At 42.5% G+C, this 19,767-nt stretch overlaps 1 protein-coding gene across 3 annotated transcripts in view; it reads left to right on the forward strand.

Moving 5' to 3' along the window:
- Positions 1 to 19,767, forward strand: part of evlb (Enah/Vasp-like b) — a 54,792-nt gene that overhangs the window by 2,291 nt on the left and 32,734 nt on the right. The window lies entirely within an intron of this gene.

A 19,767-nucleotide genomic window follows, 5' to 3' on the forward strand; every position in this document is an offset into this window, starting at 1 on the left:
CTTGTGTTGACTTCGGGTCACATTGACCCGTTTTAAATTTATGGGATGTAGAAATAAGCGCTTAAAATGTGTAGAAGAAAAATGTAGCAATTTAAAACGTTAAAAAAAAGCAAAAACAAACACGTCGAAAAAAGGTTGATGGGAAGACAACACAAGTCACAGGTCATTGGCAGGGTTTAGATTTAAAATCAGCATTTGTTTTGATTCTATGTGTATGTGATCTTGTATCACATCATATAAAGTCCCCTTTGGGTATCTTCTAGAAAGAGAGACTCATCAGACTAGTCTCCTCTGTTGTTTAAACAGAAAATGAACAGCCATATTTTGTATATCATCTAATATAAATGTTTGAATGTAGCCATGTTTGAATAAAACCAAACAACTGTCATGCTTGAACGGGGCTTATCCTTTTCCAATAACCGAGGGAGTCAAAAGCTTGAAACCAACACAGCTACAGTATCTGTTTCTCATCACTCAAGATGAGACACATTAGTTTCAATTATGTCCAGCTGTGGAGAGATTGAAGGTGCTGTAGGCCTCTGGGGGGAAATCCTGGGACAGTAAAGCCGGGCTTGGTGATTCTAGTCTGGGATTTGGGTTGAAGGACTGATCCCTGGCTCGATGGAGCCTGAGTGTCTGATTCCTCTGATCTTTCCAGTTTCCTTCTCCACCATCTCTCCCTCTCTCCCACTGATTGATTAACAGACTTTAAAGGCAGCCGTCTCTAGTCTGCTGGTCTGACACAACACCAATAACTCAGAGTTGGCAGTTAGCTCAAAGCATCACTGTACCAGAGTACAGCTTCACAGAGCCACTGGCATGGCCGTAGAGTCTTGTTTTATTGGTCAATCATTTAAGTCATTTTTCAAGCTACTTTTCGTTTAGTATTAAATTGAATGTTTTGGGGTTTTGAACTGTTTGTGAGACAAAACAGGCATGCGAAGCCCCGCTGCTCATACTAAGTTAGAGACTTTTGTCCTGTAATGAGACTATACTGAGTGAAACATTTCTCTCTTCACAGAGAGCTCTGAAGTTAGATGACTAACTGATATCTTATTTCACTTTCCGAAACTAGGCTCTTGAATAATCCTATGTCAGCAGCGGGAGTATATCATTTAATTTTGTGATTTCATTGGTGGTTCTCTAATCTTAATATTATCCCATGTTATCTAATCAAGTTATTCTTTAATTTGTATTACCACCTTTGTCATAAAACCGACTCAATGCACATTTGACATTTCATAAAGAAGTCATTTATAATCATTTCATATTAACATGTCAGTTTATGCAAATGACTGGACATGTGATGTGCTGCAAATAACTGCACAGACGTAGGGGCCACCTTGACTACAACACACCAAGATGAAGCCTTGTGTACCTGTTACCTACATGTTAAGCGGCATACTTTGTAACTAAATGACTGCTTTGTACATTTGCTTGTGTCTGACCCAGCCCTCTCATAAAGTCTGACAGCAGGATTGATGTGTGGCTCTGCCTGCGGCCTGAGCCAACCCGTGCTGGCCATTACCTCCATTTGTGTGGATCGGAGTGTTTCATTATGCTCTAAAAGTATAGTGTGGGCTTTTATTGATCCAGCATCACCACTGTTGCCTGATGCATATTGACAGGAGCAGTTGGTGGTATGTGTTTGACCCATAAGAATACCAACATTAATAGTAGTAACTGTGTGCTGAATTAATGCAGGACAACAGCGAACACATAGATGTGAAATCAGCTCCTTCATAGCAAATGGCAGGCTAATGCAAGTGCACAGAAGCAGGGGTGGGGGAAAAAAAACATAGAAAATCTTATGTAGCGTGATTTTTTTGCGATGATTTTTAGAATATATATATATATATATATATATATTTATTTTTTTTACCAATGATTCACCTACATATTTTCTGATATACGGTACCGCTGACGGCGACTACATCATATCCGTTTTCAGCAAAACAGAAAATGCAGAAAATCCATGTTATGTACTTCTTAAATTAATGTCTGCCTGACATTGTGATGTACAATCTTTTTAGAAAACAATTATTTTTTAGAAAATGTCTCATGATATATTGTCCCTAGAAGTGTATAATTCAACTTTTGTTTTTGTTAAAGAAGGAAAAGAAAATCGCAATACCCAATACTATCGATTGCAATAATCCTAGAATTGCATTAAATGAAAATCAAATGGGCACCCATGTATCGTGAAAGAATCGAATCGGGACAAAAGCATATCGTCCCAGCCGTACACAGAAGTGTGAAAGTGAATGTATGGTTTCTTATTGCACTGTAGGTGCGTGTTGTAAGAGGAACATGAGCTTCAAAGGGTGGGGGGGGTTGTTAGCTCCATAATACACTTACACTGTAAACCCATATTGTGTGCATCTGGTGCCTGCCCTGAAATAAATCAAAATGTCTTGGTTTATGGTATTGCCTGTAATAGTCATAGTCTGATATTCCGCCGGATGCATGTATTTTCCATTTCTTTCCACTTTCTTTGTGTTGTAATTTTAAATTCGGTGGATTTATGAGGACATTTTGTTGACTGCTCCTCAGATCTCTGCAGAGTAAATTGAGACAGCTAGCTAGACTATCTGTCCAATCTGAGTTTTTTCTTGCACAACTATTTTGCAGCGGCTCTGTGCGGAGCTTAGCACCGCCCATGACAATTCTGATTGGTTTAAAGAAATGCCATTAAACCAGAGCACCTTTTACCATCCCCAAATGCTGTGTGAAGTAGCCAGACCCTACTTCAGCGGGTTTTGGAGCAGGGTCTGGCAAAGCGAGACTAAATAGTCATGACTAGCTGCTGGAGGTCAGATTTCAATCTCAGTGCACAGCTGCGTGCTTTGAAGTCGCGCAGGTGTGTGCTCTTGATTACACCCTTGAAACAAGGTAAACACTGCACTGCTTTGTAACTTTATGATGCTAAAAATAGGTCTAACATCAGTGTTCAATACAAAGCTTCATAAGTGCTTCATACCCATTAAAATCTCATCTGGTGAATAGTTAAAGCTGCTGTGATAAATATTTTCATATGAATAATAAATCAAATGACTATGTCTGTGTGGAAAGGGTCACTGTGGACGAGTCCACGGATAATTACCACCTGGTTCCCTTCAGCTTTAGAGTCTTTCAGCATCTTTGTTGTCACTAGTCTTGTTTCCATTCATGCATTCATGCGTTTTGAAGAATCACATTAGAGAAGCTGAATGGAAACGGCTATATTTGATAATAACTCCCTCGATTGCGCAAAAAAGGTTTTACGCTCACTCAAGGTGGCATGACCGGACAGTATGAAACATGCCTAATACTCATGTACATAAAAGAACAACTTGCTAAATTGAACTAAATGCCTAATTACCTCTCTCTATTTTTCTCTTGTAGGTGGGTTAGATGGCTAAGGCGACTTGTTTTGTTTTCAGGTTAGCAGCCTCTGCATCTTTTACTCTGTTTACTGGCTGATTACAGCCACGTGTAGCCTATAGCGCTAACTTTTGATGAAACTACGCTGTAGCCTAGTTTATTCACTCAAAACCAGTTGATTGAAATGCACCTAATTCGCATTTCATTTTTTTTTTCAACATTTTAAAAGTTCGCTTAAAGGAGAATTCCAGTCAATTTCAACCCGTAGCTCTGTTGTTTGTAAATCAGGAGTACTGTCAGTAGCGAGAAAAACGAAAACAAATGGTGCCGCCTACACCGAGTTATCCTCCTGTTAGATTTTGCACCCAACAGTCTTAAACAAGGCTTAAACAGGGCAAGTTTTAAATGTGTTTTTAGCCTCTAAACATGTTCGAAATGCCATTACTAGTGCTTAGCCATGTGCAGTTATTCCTTACGAGGGAACACAGCGAATTTGACGGCAGTAGATGTGACAGAAAGGCATAAAAGTTGTGTTAATCCTTACCTCTGTTTATGTACTGCCGGTCAAGGCCCCACCAATTGAGTGCCGATCTCCGTTTGTTTTCGTTTTTCTCGCTACTGACAGTACTCCTGATTTACAAACAACAGAGCTACGGGTTGAAATCGACCAGAATTCTCCTTTAACAATTTGAAAGAAAAAACATAGGCGTAAAAACAGGGTCAAAATTCGCACTTGTAACTCATGACTTGTCCTTGAAATATGTGTGTCCGTTGCTCAGACTTTGTGAAACCTGACTGTTGAAAATATTTCTCCACAAATTTGAATTACACATGCACAAAATAACCCTACAGTTACACACTTTTTTACAAGCTCAAAATATGAATTACCCTGTTTTGATCCCATAGAACACAACTATGGTTTTGTTTAGCAGTTGGAGCCAGATAGTTCCCTATTTGAGTTAGTGGAGACCGAAAAAAGAGCAAAAAGGAGAGTGATTATTGGAATTCCATTTGTCAGGAGGTCACAAACATGACTCGAAATGAACTCTGAATCTGCTAAATCAGCTGGATGTGTTTACAGCTTGTTTGCACTGCACAAAAGTGTCCAAACATCTGTTAAATGCTGGTGTGAATATATCAGTTTGAAATGTGGCTAGCATTATCTACAAGGTAATTATCTACAAGTTAATGCAAGTTATTTAAAAAATCTGATTGCTGTTTTGACAAATATTGACTACCTCTCTTGATTTTTGATCACCACTACCTTTTGCATGTCGGACACTTGCAGCTAAAATAGATAATGGTACACCATTTTGATGGGGGGTTAACATCTCTATGAATAACATATTTGGTTATGTTTAGGCTGTTGAAAGCACTTGGTTAAGTTTATGGAAAGATTTTGGTCTTGCTTAATACAAAAAAATCGAAATTCTCTGCTTGCACGAAAACAATTAACGGATGTGTATACATTAGTATACGGCAGAAGCTGTAGTTTACAGATTGCACCACAATGCCTGTGCACAAAGCTGTGGCCACATCACATCCGTGACAACAGCCACATTTGTCATATTGCAGTCAGACAAACACGGCACAAAATGGAGAAGGATGTTGCACATTATGATACATCCAGTGTCAGGTGTAAGGCCCTGTGTCCTGTCTCTGTTGTGAATCTGTTTAATAACACAGTGCATTTTGGGTGACAGCAGTGTGGTTTGTGAGTCATAATTATGCACACTGAGGCATCATATGGCAGAGCGCTGAGGCTGATCCACACAGACGTGTGTGTGTGTGTGTGTGTGTGTGTGTGTGTGTGTGTGTGTGTGTGTGTGTGTGTGTGTGTGTGTGTGTGTGTGTGTTTAAGTGGGAGAGCGGTAATCAAATCTTTGTGAATGAGAGGGAAATCACTCCCTCCTCTTTTCCCCCGCTCTGTCCCTTCCCCCTCTGTATCTCCCGTGCCAACTCCCATTGGCGTGTGGCGTAATTAAAATGATCGGCTCATGTGAGTCAGACAGTGTGTGTGCGCGTGTGTGTATTTGGTTGCAGCTGAAATTCGACCCCCAGGCCCTGAGAGGATGAGCTAGTGTGAGTTAACCAAGAAGACAGGAAACGTCAGAGATCTTTAACCTCCTCTCTGTCACACCTCTCACACTCATTTAGTCCCTTTTCTTTCTCCACCTTACTTTTATTCTAGCGTGACTGCATACAGGTGGATTGTGGGTGTTTTGTGGGGATGAAGGGACTGTGAAATCAGATTGGATTATACAGAACAGCATGGGGCTGGATAGCTTTATTGCATGTATTTGGACAGTGACACATTCCTTTGTTGTTTTGACTCCAGCACATTGGATTAGAAATGAAACAACTGCAATGAGGTCAAAGTGTGTGCACTCAGCTTTAATTTGAGGGTGTTCACATCTATGTTGGGTCAACTGTGTAGGAATTCCATACCACTTCTGTCCCCCAATGTTAGGGGTGTGTAACTGTTAAATCGATAAATCAATCAGAGACTGCAGATTACCTGGAACCACCACAGAAGACTATTGTAGTGGATCTAAAAGGAAGAGTTAACATTGTGCAGAAAATCCCTTTAGCAGATAGAAAATACTCTTCAAGGTTCACAAAAAGATGCAAACCCCTGTTATGGTTACAGGTTTGGTACATCCATTTCCTGTAGACTACTTGACGAATGAGACGAAGGTCAACCAGAGCGATGGATAGAGGAAAATTCAGGGGAAGATGGGAACAGCTCATGATCCAAGAACAAAATGTCACCTAATCGGTCAAACTGTAGTTACACATCACACATTTCCCAAATTTGATGTCGCTTTTTCCCGCAGCTTCTCATCAGCAGCACAGCATCGTTGTTCTCGCCTTTGCGATTCACCCATTTTCTAAAAAAACAGGAGAAAAGCTCCATCACATCCTCCACCTTTTCTGTCCTCTCTTCTCCTCCCTGCCACACACTCTCTCTCTCACACACACACACACACACACACACACACACACACACACACACACACACACACACATTTACTCAGTCATGCTGTGTGTCAGAGAGAAGGCCATCTCTCCTGCTGTATGCTAATAGGTTGTTAGAGTAGCACTTGGCTGATCTCTCTCTCTCTCTCTCTCTCTCTCTCTCTCTCTCACACACACATACACAGTCAAATACACACACACACACACACACACACACACACACACAGCAGAGACGGAGGTGTGTAGCTTTGAGGATTAGAACACAATCTGCTTCCACGGTCTAACCAGAGAGAGAGAGAGAGAGAGGGATGGGGGATGGGTGTTATATTGTAAATGGAGGCTGGATGTCCTTTCACCCTTCCGGTTTTCCTCTTTTCTCTCTCCAGCACTCCCCTGTAATCCTCCCCCATGTTCTTGCCCTCCCTCTCTCTCTCTTTCTCTCTCTCTCTCCCTCTACGGAGTTTATCTCCATCCCACCCAGGCATTTAACTCTCTCTACCTGTCTGTCCATCTGTCTCCTCCTCTACCCCCCCTCCCTTTTTCCATTTTTTTTTTTACACTCCAACCCCCCCTCCCCTTTGCTCTCTCTTCCCCATCTGTGACCCCTGATCTGTCAGTCTGCTGCATGTTCTTTTCTTGTGTTTTACTCCCTTATGCTTTCTGCTCACGGTGACAGTTTTCATTACTGCTTAGATAAAGACCAAGGACCTAGAATATGATGGTGAACAAGTCCTTCTCTTCTTGAACAGAAAAAGAGAGAGAAGGATGAATGACCTGAACAGAGGTTGCTGTTCAGTCAGAGAGCAGTCTTTCGCTGTCTTTTCATAGAGAGAAACGATTCATGCATTACTGTAATATAAATGTAGCCCAGTGTGCAGTCTAAAGTCAGTGAATTATAGTTAGAGTTTAAGAGCGATGCAGCCTTTGGCGAGCCAAACTTTAATTTGGAATGAATGTCATTTATTGATTTTGCTGTCCTGAGTACAATCTGTGTGGATACACTGGCCCTCGTGGAAGTTCATGTAGCTTATCACAATGCTGAAACTCCACAATATACTCATACTTGGCAAAAATAACATCCCTCTTAACAATGGATTCAGTGTCATATTCAGCTCTTGGGACTTATTTTTTTAGAAAACAAGAAAAAAATGTTGCCAGTGGGAATAAAAAATCAATTGGTTTGCAGTGCAATTTTTCTTGTTTCAAGATTATCACAGTAATGACTGCTTACGTTTCTTTACTTTTGGATTGGATTACCTCAATACTAAATATGCAAATAAAGACAAGAGAAAAATAATATCAATAAGATGACTTATTTAAACACACTTGTGTATTCTGTAAGATAACCGAACAATGTAACAATAGAAAAGAATACTGTTCAACTTTTTTCATTTATTATTAAGGCAGTAGCCTATAGACCTGCAATGAAAGTGCACAACACATGACCACATTGGTTTACCTCAAGACCAGATGGTGTTGTGTAAGACTTGTGAAGGGTTGTAATGTGTGTGCATGTGCATGGTGTAAACTCTTTTGTTGACTTGCCTCCATACCTGCCAACACTCACACTTTTTCTCAGGTTTCTCCCGTTTTTTTAGCACTATGTCCCGGACCCCTCTCGGTTTGTTATTTCTCCCGTTTGTCACCTCAACCTGGCAACCTATAACTCAGTTGCGCAGTTGATCTCTGCGCAAGCTTCGCGGAAAGTTCAAACCCAAAAGCGAGCCAATAAAAATGGCAGTTGAAGGCGGTGTTCCCGCAAAGAAATCAAAATATAGCTGTACATTTCAACACTGTTGAGCGCAACAATTTACATGCCATATTGCCTAGTCATATTGAAAACCTCCACGCTTTTTGTAAGGTGCGTCGCATTGATTTTAACGTAGCGCACGGCAGCAAAAATTAACACATTAAAACACAGCGGTTGCGGCGCCATGCCCCCGCACAAATCTCCTGGATTTTTAAAACCAAATGTTGCAGACTGATCTCATTAAGTGGCGTATGTATGACACGCAAATTCGTAAGCCATTTTGGTGTGTTATCAAGACGCATAATTGCTTTTTAGCGTGTTTATCAACGCGGTTTGGCCTCCATTGACCTACATTACGTGTGAATTATCGGCGTAGCAAGTAATATGAAAGGAAGGAAGTCCGCAGAGGGACATTGGTCAGGGTGGTATTTTTATTTTTTTAATAAAGCCTTCTCAAATGTTCTTTTCCTAAACCCAACCGTTTATTGTTTTCCTAAGTGTGTGACGTTGGTCACCATAATTTTTTTTGTCTTACTAAAGACTTTCCTAATGTTATTTTCCTAAACCAAACCTAGATATACATACAAGTGGTTAGCTCAAAATGCGTACAGATAACACGCCATTTGGCTTTAGGAAAGTGCCGTGTATGTTTACGCAAAGTCATGATGTCATGTGGAATGTTGGCAGGTATGGTTGCCTCTCAGAAAAGGGCTTTTATTGTGAAAGGTAAGAATGAAAGGGGTAGAGCTGTAACGCGCTGCCATTGACAATGTTGGAGATAATAAAGAGTTTGTCTTCTTGGTTCAGACTACCGAGCCTCTGTCTTATTATTTTATTAGCCTACCTTAATAAGTATAGCTGCAACTCAGAACCCTTAGCTACAGTAGCATATCGTTTTTTTATTTTAAAATAAATAAAAAAATTGTAATCCTGCTAATAATCCCCATTTCTACTAAATGTATTGGCAATCTGATTACATTGTTTTTTTCTGTAACTTTAAAGGAATACCGTTACCTTTTTTTGTATCCTAATTATGTAACCCTGTTCCATGTATTTCGTTACTCCCCAAACCTGCCTATGCAAGTCAAAGGCAAGCTGTGATTGGTTGTCAGGGTCCTACGTGTATTCCGCTGTATTTTAAACTTCATCATGTTATCATGGTAATCCTGGCACAAAAAGTCTGTGTTACAAACTGGGGCATTGAGTTTGAAAGACATGGGTGTTTAACAGGCAGGGGAAGTCTAATGTAAGATGCTATTGAGTTGAATTATGGGAAATGTAGGATCAGGCGTTTTTGAAGCTTGGCCTATACTAGTCAGTATACCACAGCTTCAATTTTAACCTTTTTTTTTAATCTTGCCTTGACCATTTTTAGTCTCTTGCAAGTCGCCCAATTTTGTGGATGTGCATTACTAAACCACTGTGCTTAAATTGCTGTGGAGCTGAGAAGGCTACATGATGCAACTTATTACAAGCAGACATTTGCATGTAGCCTAAAGTAAATATTTTTTTTTCCAGGGTCTGGCAAATATGTGAACTAATATCAGAATAACAGATATAAAAAAGGACAAGGATGACACCTTATTGGCACAAAAAATTGTGGCCAAACACCATTGTCAGCAGGCGAGTAAACAGTACTGAATAGCTGTCGAATTGTAATATCCACTGCAGTCCACACCGATTACAGAGCAAACCGTGCCATACAAGAGTTCTATAGCCAGTCCCATCAATGAAATTGCCTGCCGGCAAAACACAGCAGGACAGATGTGGGTGATGTGAGTGTAGTGAGCTGTACTACAGCAGAAAGAGCCCACGGGTGGGATATTTTCCTGGAATGTCAAAGTATGTACAGTTAATATGGGAGGGGTTTATTGGTTACTGGCAGGCTGCTGTGATGTGGAACCTACCCAGAAGATTAGTGTTATAGCCACACACCACTTAGTGTATATAACTTAGTGTATAATATGCATGCATATGGATAAACCGAGCAAGGGAATATTAAAGGGGCAAATGTTGGCATTGCATGCTCAAATTTGGTATGTTTCATTGATGTAGACATTGACCCTTTCCAAAGCCAACTGAGCAACAACAATTGAACACAACAACAAAGGGATCTATTGCTTTTTCTCCACCTGTGTCCCTTGTTGCAAAGAACCTCCAGATCTGTGTGTGTGTGTGTGTGTGTGTGTGTGTGTGTGTGTGTGTGTGTGTGTGTGTGTGTGTGTGTGTGTGTGTGCATGTGTGTGTATGTGAGAGAGATTGTGTTGCATCCAGAGCTCCACCCAAGCCCAGCATGCCGCCTCAAATCATATGCGAGAAAACACGGGAGCCATCAGATGAATTAAAAATCTGTTGCTCCTCCTCCTCGCCTCCCCCCCCATAAGGCTTACGCATTCTCACCTAGGCCAATCCGGCAGCCGAGAGTTGAGAGCAGGGAGGTGGAGGAGGAGGAAGGAGAGAGAGGGGGGAAGGAGGGGCAGGACCAGCCGCCTCCGGGGCTGGCGGCCCATCGTTCTTGTCACAGCTGGGAGGGGAGGATGGGAGGGAGGGATGGAGGGATGGGAAGAGGAGGAGGGATGGAGAGGGAGGAGGTAATCCAATGAGACACAGAGAGGAGAGCCAGTGCGAGGGCAACGCCTCACAGCACCGGGAATCTCTCTCTATCTCCATCCCTCTCTCTCTTTCCCCCCTCCTCCGTCTCTGAAGCGTAAAAACCAAAGGACTCTCATCTTCCATTCAGTTTCCTCTGTATGTGGCTGAGCTGAGCTGCTCTCACATTATTGAGCCTTTCTTTCCCCCACAGTGCAACATTCTCCTTCATTTCTTCCTAATTTTGCTTTTCTACCTGCTAAAGGATGAATTATTGACCACAAACCAGGATTATTTTTTGTGTCTTTAGGAGGCAGAATCTTTTACTGGACTCATCTTTGTTCTTGCTTACAGCTGCTGAGTGTACAGTGGCTGCTAGTGGGGAAATAGGTTAGTGTGCCTGTTCGGTGCTGGGCAGCAGAGGTGATTGAATGTGCTGTACACGGAGGAGACGAAGAAGAGGGGGATGCCTTCCTGGCGGTAGCGCTCTGTAGCCCTGCGACTACTTGGGGAGAAGGTGTCTGTGGTTGCTGGCGCTGAACTCTGACCTTTAGCAAAAGTGTCAGCGAGGAAATTTAGGACAGACAAAGGAAAAAGCAACAAATACAGACGTTTTTTCTTTCTCCCATTTTTGTAGTCGCTAAACAGGGCTGACCTGTGTGTCTGCTGTGTGTGGACACCATGGACATCAACCTTCAATCGCACCGGTTTTACTTCCCCCAGATCTACTGTGCTGAACCGGGAGCACAGCCACAGCTCACTGAGTTCAAAGTCAGGTAGGCTTAAAGGGTGGGAAAGGTGTTAACGATCCATCAATACATGAGAGATCAAGTACTTATTCTTGACTGGTGGAGACACCCAGGTCTGATGTATCCATTTGCTTTTGTCAGTACCACGTGCCTCTAAGATCCACCCAAAATGTAGCTAGAGCATCATGATTGTATTTTCCAACAGATCCCCAGCTGCTGCTGCATATGAAGCGTTTCTGTGTATGATGTGAGCGGATGGTTGCCCTTGCAGGGGGATGGGGCTGCATGCTAATGTGTTAGCTAGCTGTGCAGAAAAGTGTTAGGCTCCTGGGAGAAGCAGAGGGCATTGATGGCCTATGGAGGAGCTTGCCAAGTTTGGGCAGAGGGGATGACAGTGCTGCAGTTGTGTAATATTTGCCATCCAGGCCCCTGTGGCCGCAGTAGCCCTCTTGTTTGCCGCCTCTGTGGCTCTTTTGTTCTCTGTGTTAAGGCCTCTCTCTTTCTTTATCTGCCACTCTTTCTGTCCAATCAACGCCGAAAAGTGCTCAGTGTGGCTTGTTGCATCCACAGCCGACGCCTGCCGTCATGGTCGCAGAGCGCTCAAAGACGCATGCTCAGACATGCAACAGCTTCCCTGCTCTTTGTCTTGTTGAGCTGTAATTGTGCCGGATGGAGCTGTTGCATTCAGGCATGCAAGAAGTCTGAGCTTTTGCTGTGGGACATCCACATAAGAAAACATTTGTCTTTTCACTCCAATGAAGCACACATTCACAATTGTTTCAGTCGCTTTTTAGCAATCTGTCCTTGTATACATCCCCATCCATCCAGCCATCCATCCATCCATCCATCTATGCATTCACGTTTTGAGATGTCCTTGTAATCTTGTGTGCGATACGTTTGACGATTCCTCCTCTAACAGCTCTGATTAGTGCAGCTTTAAGGGACTCAGCCGGAGTTTTGTCCCACTAAGCAGCTTTTAGTTTGGCCGGTGCTCCAGGCTGGAGCAGCTTTATGGGGCTACAGCGTGTCACTATCATGGCCTGGCCGAGCTCCCTGGAGGCTCCACGGGAGTCTGAGGGCATTCACAGCTGGGTGAGGAGGAGAAAGAGAGGGAAGAAAGGGAGGCTGTATACCCTATGTTTTCTAACTGTCTGTACCCACTGCATTTAGTCCTAAACTCTTATTTTCTACCGTACATGTCATACCTGCTCTTTGTAGCCCAGGTTAGTATTTCACTTTCTGGTCAGGAGGGTTAAGGGTTTTAAGCCTAATAAACAATTTCACAGATTCGATCCAATGCAGTCTCACCTCAGTGACCTTCTGTGAAATGTCCACATCAGGAAATGTCAACAGATATCAGGGTTTGAAGTGTCTGTGTAGTCTGTGCAGCCTTAATGAAAAAAACTACAGTCTAGCACATTTCCGGTTCTGCCTCGCACCTCTCCTCTTCTTCACTGGAAAAGAAACACGTTAGGGAGGCACACCAACACACACAAACACACACTCACACAGACAAAGCCTGTGTGCATTTGCAGAGATTAAGCAATATTAATGTTTCACAAATCAGATTTTATGCAATGGATACTCATTTAGAAAAGCAGAGAAAGATTTTTACTGAAAATACACATAAATAAACAGATCTATTTCTGAGCAGATTAATCATATTTTTCCTGGCTGTTGAAGTTAGTTCAGCTCACAATAAACAGGAAATGGACACAACTACACAGCAGCATTAACAGCTATATTATTAGCAAGGTGAGCTCATTAGAGCTGAGTGAGAGGGAAGAAGGCTGAGAGAAATTGGAGAGAGAAAAATGAGAAATCAAGAGAGACAGAGAGGGAAAAAGAGAGGGAGAAGATGGAAATGAGATGAGAGGGAGAGAAAATTGGAGACCAGGAGAGAGAGGGGGGATGGTGAGAAAAGCAAAGCCAAGCAAAAGGCGAGTGGATTGTAAATGTGAGAGGGAAACAGTCAGACGGATGGAGGTGGAATTAGGAGAAAAGAGGAGCCGGTGTGATTGTGAAGACAAAAAGGAAATCATGTTTGATGATGGTTTGTGGTGGGGTTTTGGTGTGGCACACACTTTTGAAAAACCTTTGCGAGGGATCCTGGGATATTAGCTCCAGCCTGGGCTCCATGGTGACCGAAGTATAGGCACAGTATGGCAAGATAACCATGACAACCAGTGCTGGCCAATCCATGGGAGCATACAGACATGTATGCATAGAAATGCACAGTGAGAGAGAGAGCTTCTGCTTTAATGCCTCTTAAAGCTCAAAGCAGAAACCCAGCCTTGGTAATAAAGTGAGTGTGTGTGTGTGTGTGTGTTTTTTATTCTGAAGATCCAGAGCAGTGATATTTATTTTAAACAGGTTTCTTAAGCATTTCAAAAGGTCAGTTTTTGATGACCCACCTAATGTTGGATGCTTGTCAGTGAGCAAAAGGGCCTATTTTTGGCATCATGCCTTAAAACAAAAACAACAATTGTGACAAAAATGTTGGCCAACAGTGACAAAACACTGCTAGCGATGCTACTGTGCTGAAGCTAGCCGTTAGCCATTCTTCCCTTCAGGTGTTAATACCCACCACACTGTGATATGAATTTGTCTCCTTGTGCAGGAACTTCAGTAGGCTACACATTAAATATAGATGATTGAACTAGCATGATTTTGGCTGGTTTAACTACTATTAACAATTAAAAAGCATGCATTACATCAGGAGGCTAAAGCTAAAGCTGTTTCTTTCTGTTCTCAGCTGACACTGTTCTCACAAGACAACAACAGCATCGGTCGTATGCTCAAATATTTAAAAGGGACCTATGTTAAATTACGTAACTGACATGGACTTTGTGGGGTCCGTGAGTCGTGAATTTTGTATCTCAGAAGCAAAGGACAGAAGTAGCGTGATAGCTGGAAGGTCATTTAACTGTGATCTTTCCTTAACCATGACCAAGTCGTCCTTTCTTTGAACCTGTTGTTTCCTCAACTCAACCAAGTAACCATAGACTACCTCAACAGTAACAACAGTAACAGTGGCAGATCAGAAAACAGTCATAAATCATGATTCTAACCGCCATTTATAATGGTTTTGGAAAGTATTAAGGAACAAAGCATTACCCAACTGTCTACAGTTTTTTTGTCATTTTGTTTAGAGGCCTTGTGTCAGCTAGAGGTGTAACTTCTCAAAGGGCGTTGAATTCCCACAACACTCATAATGTTAAACATTTATTATACTCGCCATTCCCGACCTGTCGCGCGACAGTGTGACGTCATGGGAGCGCCTTAACTGTTTATACTTGCGCGTGGTGGTTGCGACACTGGTTGCAGGCTTCTCCTGAACAGAGGTGTCGCAACTGAGGAAAGGCTACCGACTTTGCTAGTTCTACGGACTAGAAGAAGAAGAAAAAGGTAAACAATGGCAGAACTGGTAGCAGCATTGACATCAATGTCAACAGTGGCTAAGATGATATTGGAGTCGATGGATGAGGAAGAACAGCTGCTTTTGAGCCTGCTTGCAAAGAAACGAAGAAAGAGAAGGTGGAATGTTCGTCCTTTGAATAACTTCAGACATAAATATGGTGAGTTCAATATCCTTGTGAAACAAATGAGGATGATAGATGAAGAAAAGCACTTTGAATACTTCAGAGTGTCTGCACAACGATTGGATGACCTACTTCGTTGGACCAAGCCTTTCATTCACCATAAATGAACTCATCTTAACCCAGTAAGTTACAAGAGACTTGCAGTCACTCTGAGAGTCCTGGCATCTGAAGTTTTAAATGTCTTCTTAAGTCAACGTGTCTTTGAATTCTCTGACCCCTGCTCCCGTCAAAAATAGGTTTCAGTTGTACCAGCGAATTCTCCCCTCCAGCTCACTCACGTTTTCCTCAGCTTGAAAGGCTTTTTACTTAAATCCAAGAGCTGCTGTAATGTGCATTATTGCTTGAGGATTATGTTTTAGGATGATGGAAGGGCTCTCTGTTTTTCAGGATTCCCAGAGGAGACTAAATGTCTGCATTATTCCCTCAGTGTAACCTGGTAGATTAGAGACGGACTCCATCGCACGTGCATGTCAAACGTTAGAAAGCCCTGCTGGAAATTTGTGAAATATTCTGGGTCACTGAATCCACTGACTGATCATTTGTGGCACAAATAGGATGTCCCCCATGACACTGTGTGTGTTTCACTAGCGGACCAGTCGGCCAATTACAGCTGCCTGTGAGTGTGTGTGCTATACAGACTATCAGGTCCTACTGTAGTCTGCAATGGAGAGCACTTAACCTAATGGCCTCCAGCAAACGCTCAACTGTAAAATGAATCAGATTTAAACATGTCTGCACTGTGTGTGTACGTGTTTGTGCGTACGTGTGTGTTTGAGGCTTCACAGTAAGTAGCAGCAGTTAAATGGCATCATGGGGCAGAAAGAGCACAGCCTCAGGGCACTTCCGCAGCCTTCTCTTCTCCTTTCCTGACACTCTTCTTCCTCCTTTGGTTCTTCCAGGGATAAGGACTTGTTTCTTTTAGACAGTCTAAGTGTTAATGCTCTAGCTATGCTCTCACCTACAGCCTTCTCTCTGCTGGGAATTTTTTTTTCCCCTCTGCCAAATGGAGACGCATGCATTTTTTAAAGCCACCCCCCGCTCTCTGCTGCATTCCCTATCTTCTGTATCTCTCTGCCTCCTCGATTTATCTTCATCGTCGTCATCGTCTTAATTCGTCTTCCTCTTCTCCCGTCTTCTTCTTCGCTCTTCAATTTTTCTCTCTGTCCCTCGTTTCCACCTTCTACTCTTTCTCGTTTTTCCTCTCAGCATGTGGTCACTGCGCCTCTGCTCAACCATTTAGTTTGTCGGCTCATTCCTGGATTGATTGGGGGAGTGATTAACCTCCCAGCATGCACGCACACACTCAGTCAACAAAGTTTGATTCCTCTAATATATTTACAGGAGCCAAAGCTTCAGCTGTAGGCCGACGAGGACGGCCTGAGGCGCTAGACTCTGGATGAAACATACAAGCAAAAGCTCATTAAGCTGAGATCAAGATTCCCACGAACAACAAACTAGACAGGAATGTCTGGCTCCTTGCTGGCCTTGAAGCCTTTAATGCCACACATGAAACTGAAAATGAAATGTCCTTTATGGGAATAGTTTGACAGACAGTTTTTTTGAAAAATAAACTTATTTGCTTTCTTGCCAAATATAAGATGAGAAGATTGATACCAATTTGCATGTGTCTTATAAATATGAAAGTGGAGCCAGGACAGAGTTAGCTTAGCTTAGCATTAACGCTGGAGGGCTGGAAAGCTAGCCGGGCTCTAGTCAAAGGTGAAAAATGTAACGTCTGATTAATGTCCGACACGTTTTATGAAGAAGAAAGCCTTAAGTTTTCAAAAAGCATTAGACAGGCAGTGTTGTGAACAGAGAAGCGTGTAGCCAGTGCAGCAGCAGAACGGCTGTGTCTGTGCCTACCCTGTGGGGTTAGAGATTTTTGTGGATTTGTTGGCATCTGTCGCTAAAGAATTATATGTGTTATGAACTTTTTTTTTCTTTTCTAAATTGAGCTCGAGGTTTTCAAAAAAAAGTAGTGGGTACAAAATGACTCATAACGAAATCGGATAGGTACGCCGTCCCCACCGAAATCGACGCCTATGGTAGTATTGACCATCCCATCTAAATCTCAGCGAAGAATAAGCTTTTGTTCCTAAAACGTGGAATTATTCCTTTAAGGGGATCTTCTTGCACCTGCAGGATTCAAATCTCATCTGCATGCACCTTATTAATACTCAGCTGTGTGTCGGTTTGCTCTGAGTTCACAGCAGATTAACTTGTTCGTTTAGGGCTGCGGTCAACTCATTAGGGATCTATTGACCATGTGTTGTCTCTGCCGATGCGTCTGTTATGTCAGAGGATTTGGCCGTCTTTGCAGAGACATAAAGGACCATCCCCAAGTCTAAATCCTCCGCCGCTGAGTCTCTCAGTTATTTTCCACTCTCTTCTGTCTCTCTGATATAATCCAAGTGGGGTCAGACAGTCCTCTCTTTAATTTTGTTTGTTCTGCCTGGCGTCTTCTCTCAGTGATAAAGTTATGAGGGAACAAGGCGATGTAAGGACAACAGTTAAGAGTTCAATTCAATTCAATTTTATTTATAGTATCAAATCATAACAAGTTATCTCAAGACACTTTACAGATAGAGTAGGTCTAGACCACACTCTATACAAAGACCCAACAATTCCAGTAATTCAGCCAAGAGCAAGCATTCAGTGCGACAGTGGCGAGGAAAAACTCCCTTTTAGGGAGAAACATCGGACAGACCCAGGCTCTTGGTAGGCGGTGTCTGACGGTGCCGGTTGGGGGTGTGATGAACAGTGGCAATAATAGTCACAATAAAGATAATGGAACAGTGACTAGAAATAGTAGTCGTAGTAGTTAATGGCATAGCAGGGCACTGCAGGGTGTTACAGGATGTAGCAGGACATAGCAGGGAGTGCAGCAGGACCACGGCAACAGCTGCAACCATGATTTTGGTGCCACCCTAATCCAAGGAAACATGCTGGGCGAAAAAACAAACATAAGGACTCCGGGGGAAAAGCTCCCCAGAGCTAGTTTAAAGTTAAGACCTTACATTCTATTAGACCTTGTGCACCAGCCATTTTGCTGACGTGACAACACCCCTTTACGAGTTTTGAAATGTTGTACATGTGGCTTTCAGTGGGTTTCAGTCAGAAATTAAAACCTCTTCTTTTAACACCGCTTAAACTCAATGTTAATCCTCAAGCAAGACTGTCTTATCCATCACACTTAATAATACATGTTTTTTTTTGGTCAAAAGTTTCACCTGATCACCTGAACCTGATCTTGCAATGAACCTCTTGATTGTGCTCTCCCCCTTCAAGATTTCCTACTGCTGCGCTGCTTTTTCAGAGTCTCAGCATTAGCGCTTGGGGTTCAGGAAACTCTTAAAGGCTTTACGCGACCATGCGGCGCAGCAGTAAAACAAAACCTCATCCTTGCACTCTCTTCGTAGGCTTTCAGCTGGAATTAAACCATAAATTCAGACGTGTTTTATGGCACCAGGACGTGGCTTTATTCCTTTTGGTCATCTCAGCAGACCTCTGTGGAATTTCAGAGACGTTTAAGGCTTTACTAACGATTTGAAGAGAGAACAACACAAACCCCAAAGCAAGGCAACATGTACAGTAGACACAGCAAGTAGTTAGAAATATGCTTTACGGTGTGCGGAGTCGGTAGTGTCTGCCTACGACCCTCGAACTGGGACATTAGTTAGCTCATATTCCATAGCATTACATACACTGACACACATGAGGGTCCATACACCCGTGTTAATACACAGCTACAGCCCCGTGAGACACTTATGTGACGATGAGAGGATGAGACATTGTGTAAGACAGTGGGGTCTGTAATTAAAGAGCAGACTGTCTGAATGTTGCTGATTTTTTATTCATATCTCACTGCTCATTCATCTTTTCTTACAGCCATATTTTCTAGGCCAAGCGAATATTCCACTCCAGTTGTCATGCCAACAGATTAGCGTGCTCTTGCGTGGTCTCAGTAGTCAGCACTAGAGTATAGGAGTGTGTGTGCATGTGGTGTCCTGTATGTGTGTGTGTGTGTGTGTGTGTGTTTGTGTGTGTGTGTAGCGTCTTTTCTGTAGGGTCTCCAGGCTCTGTCTGGCATGCATTCACATACACACAAGCTGAGTACACTCAAGCGCACACACACACACACACACACACACACACACACACACACACATACACACACTGCTTGATTAGCATGCTTTTGAATAACTTTCGTAACAGACTTCACATCACATTAAAGTGTGCAGCATTAAAAATAACCACAGAAATTAATGCTGTATCATACACTAAGGACTACAAAAGAGTCTTAAAGCAGGATGGTGGGTTAGAAAACAGGGCCAAATGCAAATACGCAGTTATGAAATTGTTACTAAAAGAACACTTGTTTATGTTTATATAACTTTATAGACAGAAGAATGTGTTTTTCCCACCTTCCCTGCCTGTCTTGGGTTGATTGAAGGGCCAGGAAATGCTTGTAAGATGCTCAGAGATTTTAGTATTACTGTAGTTGACCAATGGCGCTGAATTCACAAGCTTTGGTGACGTAAACAACCCCACAAGCAACTCAAAGAAACAGCATTAAAGGATTATGTGAATTAGAATAAAAACAGCTGCTTAAATGTCAGTGCGTCTAACAGGAAGTCATAATGCCAACTAGGCTCTGCAAGTTGATTTTTCCACAGTAGTGACATGAACTTAAACCAGTCACACCTTTCATAAATTTAAACTCTAGCTCTGTTAG

The sequence above is a fragment of the Perca flavescens genome, chromosome 18, assembly GCF_004354835.1.
Source record: "Perca flavescens isolate YP-PL-M2 chromosome 18, PFLA_1.0, whole genome shotgun sequence".
NCBI classification, from domain to species: domain Eukaryota; kingdom Metazoa; phylum Chordata; class Actinopteri; order Perciformes; family Percidae; genus Perca; species Perca flavescens.